Source organism: Schistocerca nitens, chromosome 1, assembly GCF_023898315.1.
Source record: "Schistocerca nitens isolate TAMUIC-IGC-003100 chromosome 1, iqSchNite1.1, whole genome shotgun sequence".
In the NCBI taxonomy this organism is placed as follows: Eukaryota; Metazoa; Arthropoda; class Insecta; order Orthoptera; family Acrididae; genus Schistocerca; species Schistocerca nitens.
Window position 1 is genome coordinate 985,320,987 of NC_064614.1, and position 8,243 is coordinate 985,329,229.

Here is an 8,243-nt window from a genome sequence, read left to right on the forward strand (position 1 = left end):
AGCCGCTGTAGGGCAACGAAACAATCGAACGTAGATCATTCTAAGCCTCAGGCGGACACGAGCTCTTTGGCTGATGATTCGAGTATTAACGGTGGGTTAGAAAGTGAAGCAAATTATCTTTGATGATACATCACTCTGTAACCCTTAGAAGACAGCCGAAATGCGATAGAAAACAAAGCAATGAATCAACTGTAATGCATGACTTTGCATTTAAATTTTACGAAGTATATTTATTTTGTGTGTCATTGTTGTGCAGGGGCCATACTAAACATGTCTGTAATGTTACTGCATGTGTCACCGAACAGAGTGCACAATTGGACCGTGAGCAAATACTGTGCTGTAACATCTTGAGCGCTGCCGCTGCGGTCGCAGGTTCGAATCATGCCTCAGGCATGGATGTGTGGGATGTCTTTAGGTTAGGTATAAGCAGTTCTAAGTCTAGGGGACTGATGACCTCAGATGTTGAGTCACATAGTGTTTAGAGCCATTTGAACCATTTTTGGTACCAGGTTAGCGAAGACCGCTAATGTGCTGCTTTCTGGACTCGTGTAGGAGCGCCAGCCCCAGTTTGAATCCACCCTGTGGATTAATGTCGAGGGTCGGTGAGCCGAGGAGCTGTGATACGGTTTCCAGGCGGATTTCCACACCTCAATAGCTGAATACCGGGCTGGTCCCCATGTTCCGCCTCAGTTACACGACTCGTGGAAATTTGAAAAACGTTCGCAGTTCGCACTATTTCATGGCTCACACTACATGCAGACAGTTGGGGTACACTATTTCTGTCCAGGGGGGTATGGGTGGCGACAGGAAGGTTATCTGGCCATCCTCCGACACTAACATCACCAAATCCATAGTAACAAGGCCGACCCCGCGTTGCAGTGGGACAAAGGCCCCAGCAAATGGCAAATGATGAATGTCTCGAGCGGTAGATAGCATTTCCTCCACACTTCCGCATCGTACAGTATTGGCATATCGTGAAACGTTTCCGAGAGCGTACGTGGTAAATTTGGAAATTTGTGGGAGGTTCTATGGGACCAAACTGCTGCGGTCATCGGTCCCTACGCTTACACATTACTTAATCAAATTTAAACTAACCTATGCTAAGAACAACACACACACCTCCGACAGGAGGAGCCGCGCGAACCTTACATCGTACGGCTGCCCCAAGTGCCAGAGCGTACGTTCCTTCAAAAATATAATGCTTCCTCCTACGTATATCCTGCGAAAACATCACGAAGATAAAATTAGAGATATCAAAGCCTAGTCGTAAGGGTACCGGCTACTGTCTGTCCCACGAACTCCCGACAACTGGAACATGGAAAATGAGGGGAGTGACAGTGGTACACAAAGTACTCTCCACCATACACCGCACTGTCTCTTGCGGTTTATAGACGTAGATGGAGGTTACATATTCAGAAGTCTGATAATCCCTTAAAATCGAAAAAGATTGAATAACTAACGGAAATGCAACGTTGTACGAGTCGGGGCGTCGAATGGCAGAGCTTTGAACGTAGCGGGGAACCTAGAAAATCTGAAAAGGGAAATGCAAAGGCTCATTTTGGATATAGCTGGGGTCAGTGAAGTGAAATGGAAAGAAAACAAGAGCATGTAGTCACATGAGTGTAGGGTAATATAGACAGCAGCAGAACATGGTGTAACAGGAGTAGGATCCGTTATGAATAGAAAAGTAGAGCTGAGAATGAGTTACTATGAACAGTTCAGTGATAGGATTGTTCTCATTAGAATCGACAGGAAACCAACATCGACAACAAAAGTTCAGGTATACACGCCGACATCGTGCGGAGATTGGTTGGTTGGTTGGTTTAAAAGAGGGGGCAGGGACCAAACTGCTAGTTCATCGTTCCCTTGTTCCGAATAAAGCATGCCACACGAGTGAGAATAAAACAAGCAAGACTGACAACACAAAATGGAGAGAAAGGAAAAACCACAAGAACGAAGTCGGTCGTTGTGGAGAACGATCTTGATAAAAGTGACGAGCAACTCCTTCATTACTGTGAACCTCGCCAATCGGAAGTATAATGTCGGTGTACTGTGCAAACGTGTACTCAGCCATGTTGCTGTAACACAAACACGTGAATGAAGCTCGAACCAGGTGAGAGAGGTAGGATAGACGTCAAATGACATCATCCGATCCGACGTAAATCCCCCCCACCATGACAGCCCTGTTGAATACCCAAATAGCGAACATATTTTCAAACGATTATTTCAGGACATGGGTTCCTATTCAAAACATTATGTACTCACTCACCCCTACAAGTCCTAGAAGTCTGTTATGGACATTTCTGAACACACTGTAGAAAGGTCAAAACAGCTTATGGTGGAGTTAAAAGCAAGGACGGTAACATGAAAAGAGCTGCGGGACTTCCGCATTTAAATACATATGGGAAGGCGGCTGGATAGGAGGAGTACACTGAACGTCTCTATGAGGGTACAACTTGTCTGATGACGTCATATGGCCGAGTGGTTGTAGGCACTTCAGTCTCGAACCGCGCGACCGATACGGTTGCAGGTTTGAATCCTGCCTCGGGCATGGATGTGTGTGGTTTCCTTAGGTTAGTTAGGTTTAAATAGTTCTAAGTTCTAGGGGACTGATGACCTCAGATGACAACCATTTGAACCATGACGTCATAGAAGGAACGGACGTCGACAAGGAGGATGTAGGGAATCCAGTCAGAATTTAAAAGAGCTTCGGATGATTTAAGGTCAAATAAGACAGAAGGTATGGATAGCATACCGTCAGGAAAAATCATTGGGGGAAGTAGCAACAAAATGACTTGTCACTTTGGTGTGTAGAATCTGTGGGATTGGCGATATACCATGAGAATTCATTTACGCAATTCTGAAGATAGCAAGATCCGACAAGTGCTAGAATTATCGCACAATCAGTTTAACTACTCATGCAAACAAGTTTCTGATAACAATACTACAAAAAAGAATGGATAGATGATCAGTTTGGCGTTAAGAAAGGGAAAGTTACCAGGGAGGCAGTTCTGATGTTGCGAATGATTATGGGAGCAAAACTGAAGAAAAAATCAAGACACGTTCGTAGGACCTAACTTGGAAGAAGCGTTCGACAATGTAAAATTGTACAAAATATTCGAAATTCGTAGAAAAGAAAGACGGATAATACACAACATGTACAAGAACCATGAGGGAACAAGAAGACTTTAAGACCATGAATGAACTTCTTTGATTAAAAAGCGTGTAAGAAGGGGATATAACCTTCGTCCCGACTGTCTAAGACATATATTGAAGAAGAAATGACGGAAATAAAACAGAGGTAGAAGTCTGGGATTAAAATTCAGGGTGAAAGGATTTCAGTGATAGGATTCGCTGATGACGTTGCTATCCTCAGTGAATGTTAAGCAGAATTAAAGGGGGTGTTGATTGGAATGAAGACTAATTAGTACACAATTTGGATTGAGCGTAAATCGAAGAAAGACGAAAGTAATGAGAAGTAGCAGTAATGAGAACATCGGGAAGCTTAACACAGGACTGGGGATGGTGAAATAGACGAAATTAAGGAATTCTGATACCTAGGCCCAAAATAATCCTTGATGGACGGAGCATGACTAGTACTGGAAAAACAATTCCTGGCCAAGAGACATCTACTAGTATCAGACATAGGCGTATTTGAGGAATAAATTTCTGAGAATGTACGTTTGGAGCACAGCATTATGTGGCAGAGATACATGGATTGTGGGAAACTCCGAACAGAAGATACAGTAATCGAAGCATTTCAGATGTGATGACACAGCAAAATATTGAAAGTTGGAAGGAGTGACAAATGAGGAGGTTCCGCAGAATCGGTGAGGAAAGGAGTATACTGACTAGAGGAACGGACATCATCTAAGACATCAGGGGATATTTTCTATGGCACCAGATGCAGCTGTAGAGGATAAAAACTGTAGAGGAAGACAGACTGGAATGCTTAAAACAAATTATTGAGGACGTTGGCGCAGCAAGTGCAACCAGCCAGAAGGCTGATAACCCTCCCCCTCCTCCCGTAGACCCGCCCTCGAAAAAAGGCCAATAAAAAGAAAATAAAAGTAAAGTCGAACAATAACGGGGAATAATTCGAGTGATAAATTTTCCGATTCGAAAGCTTCAGCACATATCCGCCAGTCATGTGCCTCCTGTAACAGCCACTCTTGTGTAGGAGAGCATATGAGTTGCTGAATGTCCTCTATTCAGAGATACAGCAAAATACTTGAATGTAAGTACTAACAGAAAAATCATAGGCTAACAAATAATATTCATCATGAGCAGAGCCAAAAAACATCGGCTGAACATCTTTTAGATAACCAGATACACACTGAGTAATCTTGTTACGAAGAATTGGCCTAAACTTCCACAATTGTATCAACGAATAGAGGCGGAACCCGCCTGTGGATGATATTATAGTTATTCTAGTCATCACGAAAATGAAAAGCGTGATGCAGATTTCACATGCATGAGGTGCTGACTAGTTTAAAGTTGTGGAACCCCTTTCTGGTGCCAGAAATGTCTTCTCGGAATGTCACTATTTTTAGAATATTTGGAAAGTTAATATGTGTCCTTTCGTCATCACATACCTAACTCTACTGGGTGACTGAAAACCTTTGTATGCTCTCAGCCAAGAGGCAATGGAAAAGCCAATGTGATCCCTCTAATTGGTAACAGTGTTTAAAATTTAACAGTCACTCCGGAAAATGAAAGTTCGTGTGGCTGCTGAGATTGTAGATGTAATTCAGTGTTTTCGTGATCTGAGTAGTATCACACAAATGCAGCCAGAGTCCACATAGTAGTGTGAATCGTTTCCAGTTTTTCCACTCACCGAAACCAAGTTCTGTGTTCCATCGACAATCGAAGCAGATGATTGGACTCTTTTCTCCTATTCTACCTCTCCTCACAGTGCGAAGGGTCAAGGGCTGTACAGTACTTGATCGCATGTACCCTTTGAAGATGTTGCAGGCTGCACCACAACCAGCTCTGTCGATGAAGTAAGCGGCACCCACGGTAAGTCTAGCGATGTTTATGACTAAGCGTTCAGGCTGCATGCCGAACGCATATTTACGTCATATGGTCCCGAAAGTTCTCGGTGGAACAAAGTAATTTTGTTGAAAGTAAAATCACGTTTGTGCACTACAATAGATGCTGCACCACATTAATACTGAGTTAACGAACCGCTCCTAGTTAACGTTTCCTTCTGCCATAAATGTGTATGAGGAGCACAGGGAACCAACCATGCGCAGCTTAGGTAAAACAGGCTCATCAGCGGAAACAATCCATATAGATGAAATACTGACGCATATACTGGAATGCAGGGTTTGCGTATTGCTACAGATGTTCCCAACTTTTGCATCGCTCTTAATGTACGTTAAATCACTGGCCGAATTAAAATCCAGATTACAAGCTTAAGTCAAGTGGATCACAGCGATGAAAGCGTATTTCAGGTTTTGAAACTTAATTTTATGAAAAGGACATTAACTTTAAGCTAATTAATTCGTTTGTAACGTGAATAGCACATGTTAATTTGCGAAGCATTCCACTTACTCGAAGATCTCATCACAATGGGTCTCTGCAACGAATAGTCTATCTAATCTGACAAATGAGCTTTATAATTTGTAAGGTGTCAGGCAAATCCAACACCTTCCATGAAAACCTTGATATGATAAGCAAATCCAGTAGTATGTCACAGAGCTCCGAATAAATCGTGACATTAAATTAATCAAAGTAAAATGAGTAACGAGTGAGCAAATGGAATACCACAGACTAACACAAGAATGCCTAAATGGATGTCATACTTTCGCACCGTGAGACAGACGCAGTTCGGAGGGGAGAAACGAGAACAGAAGCCGAGAGCAGAACCGTGTTAAGCTAGAAGGCCCTACGATAAGAGATGGACACCCACTTCGCCAGCTAACCACCAGGACCACCCCCCAGCCCATGTTAAAAGCTAGAGACCTCCAGAAGAACAGTATAGATCTTACGATAACACAAAAAGGGCCACACCAGCCGCAAGTTTTAGCGTGAGATTTTTTCGCGTCTCTGTTACGTTGCAAACTTTAAAAACATTGCCCCACCATAAAAAGTATAACGTTTCTCATTGGATAGACAGAATTTTTGTAGGCGGAGCTTAAGGTTAACATTGAGACCCTGATTGGTCAGATGAAAACACAGCCAGACAGTTTTTTTTTTAAACCAACTTCGGTAAATTGTAGTAAGGAGAAGTTAGAAAAGAGTTGCTTCCGAGACGGCGAGCTGTAGGGAGCTGCGCCGGCCGCCGCTCCCTGACGAACACTGTCAAGGTAATGAAAGCACGCGATGCTGCATTTTTGAGCGCATAAGCCTTCACTCAGGACTGCAGAAGTCTCATCTGTTACATCCTCTCTTTACGTAATACTAGTGTCGATCGTCAATTGAAGCTCATGGTATTCACATTTGCTACATACGTTAAAATCTGAAACGCGATGATTTTTCTGTTATATAACTATTGAGAAGCCACATCAGTCACTGTAATTTACGACAAGTTAGACAAGTAATTAAAGATAATTGAGGGTCACTGTAGACCATTTTGATTGTTTTCTCTTTTGTGAAACTTAATTTAAACCTAGATTATAGATGTGATATGGCATAAGTCATCCTTCAATCCATTGTAGAACTTGGAAACCCATTCAGGGAATATTCGTTCACATTTTTGTTGAACGCAGTTGGTTTTTATCATCCTGTGTTAAAACATTTCCTTTTATCAATAGTGCAATTTATAAACAATGTTTTGTGAGTAGAATAAAATTTCCAATAGTAAACGTAACTGCTTTTTCGACGTTATTTTACCAGCTAACTAAAAATAGGGAAGCCTTGAACCCGTTCCACTAAATTTAGTTAGTATTAAGATTCTTTTACAGGGAGTGCAGTGGAGCTGACGCTGAAATCATTAAGTGTTTGGTTATATCATCGCTAGTCTCACTGAACTCTTCTGAACTCTACATGTCATGTGTGGTCTGGCGTCTCCTTACCAGCAACAGGTCCCAGGTTCAAACTAGTCAATTCCCTAAAAAACACGCTCAGAGCGTCGTTGCGAGAAAGTGGTAGGGAGACACGACTTAGAACAAACAGACACCACGCAGAATGTTAGAGAATGGCGACCCTGCCAGGATGGTAAAATACCATGATTGAAGGTCAACCACATGCCTAACTAGGTCAGAAAAATATCTTGTTGAAAAATTTTTGTAACAAAAATTTTTTTCTTTAAGTTATGCATAGTCGAAAACAGTAGCTGCAGCGATAGATAGTAAGAAAGTATTCAATAGAAAGTGAGACATTCTAGCACAGACAATAGCACAATTGTTATGAATTTTAATATTGTTAGAATTAAGTTTTCTCTCCAATGCAAGCGTACAGGTGGCGGATACATCGTTGACAAGTTGGTTCTGACCCTACAAGTAAGTGAATGGATTGTCAAGTCGTGTGTGCAAAACGTTTATGGAACGCGTGAGATCGTATGAGCGCATGTTGACGCGAAGTAGGGCACGTGAATTGCTTTTAAAACAGAAAATAAGGGATTCGGAAAGATTAGCATTGGCAGATCGAGACCTTGACCGAATTGAGGTAGAGACCCAGCATGAAGATGGACAGAGAATAGAGGACAGAACAACAGACGATGCAGTATCGCGAGAAATAGGACAGATAACGCACCATAACGAGGATAATGTACGTCAAGGCACAGAAAACCTAGGTCAGCATACGACAGAGGAGCAGCAAAGTAGAGAGATAGCCGATGAGGATTCTAACTTGCGTCTTGAATACGTAGAACCCATAGTACAAGTAATCGGAGCTCCCTCACCACAGAGTACAAGGAATTCGAGCAGAAACGTGTCACCGCACAGTTCAATGCAATCGGTTGAAAACCAACACTTGGGCGAAAACTAAGAGCGTAGGACGTCGGAAGAAAACGCAATAGGACCCACCAATCTGGCAGAATTATTACAATTAATGACAAAATAAAGAAATTGCGAACCAAATTAAAATTCAGAATGCAGAAACGACGAAACAAATTGCAGAAACCACGAGACAAATGCGTGAGATTAAAGAACAAAACAAAAAAATTCAGTTACACCTAAGTCATATCGAAGACGAGGCAAAAGAATCTCGAGAAGTGATAGGAACCTTAATAACAGGTCGCAATCAATTGAGAACAGACAATGACAAGGTACAAGCGGACGTACAAACATTGCGTAATG

The 8,243-nt window shown here is 42.2% G+C and overlaps 1 pseudogene; it reads right to left on the reverse strand.

The window, feature by feature from the left end:
- Nucleotides 1-211: 211 nt before the first annotated feature.
- On the reverse strand, nucleotides 212-312 carry LOC126205633 (U6 spliceosomal RNA; annotated as a pseudogene).
- Nucleotides 313-8,243: the final 7,931 nt, after the last annotated feature.